Here is a 512-nt window from a genome sequence, read left to right on the forward strand (position 1 = left end):
GTTTGATATAACCTGTATTTTCTGTTAAAACTGGATTGTCTTGGAAACAGTTTGACACAACCTGTATTTTCTGTTAAAACTGGATTGTCTTGGAAACAGTTTGACATAACCTGTATTTTCTGTTAAAACTGGATTGTCTTGGAAACAGTTTGACATAACCTGTATTTTCTGTTAATACTGGATTGTGTTGGAAACAGTATAACACAATCTGTATTTTCTGTTAAAACTGGATTGTCTTGGAAACAGTTTGACATAACCTGTATTTTCTGTTAAAACTGGATTGTGTTGGAAACAGTATAACACAATCTGTATTTTCTGTTAAAACTGGATTGTCTTGGAAACAGTTTGACGTAACCTGTATTTTCTGTTAAAACTGGATTGTCTTGGAAACAGTTTGACACAACCTGTATTTTCTGTTAAAACTGGATTGTCTTGGAAACAGTTTGATATAACCTGTATTTTCTGTTAAAACTGGATTGTCTTGGAAACAGTTTGACACAACCTGTATTTTC

General features: G+C 32.6%; 1 protein-coding gene across 1 annotated transcript in view; it reads left to right on the top strand.

Moving 5' to 3' along the window:
• LOC106468659 (ubiquitin carboxyl-terminal hydrolase 48-like) overlaps nt 1–512 on the top strand; it is an 82,269-nt gene that overhangs the window by 63,416 nt on the left and 18,341 nt on the right. The window lies entirely within an intron of this gene.

The sequence above is a fragment of the Limulus polyphemus genome, unplaced genomic scaffold (assembly GCF_000517525.1).
Source record: "Limulus polyphemus unplaced genomic scaffold, Limulus_polyphemus-2.1.2 Scaffold3102, whole genome shotgun sequence".
NCBI lineage: Eukaryota > Metazoa > Arthropoda > Merostomata > Xiphosura > Limulidae > Limulus > Limulus polyphemus.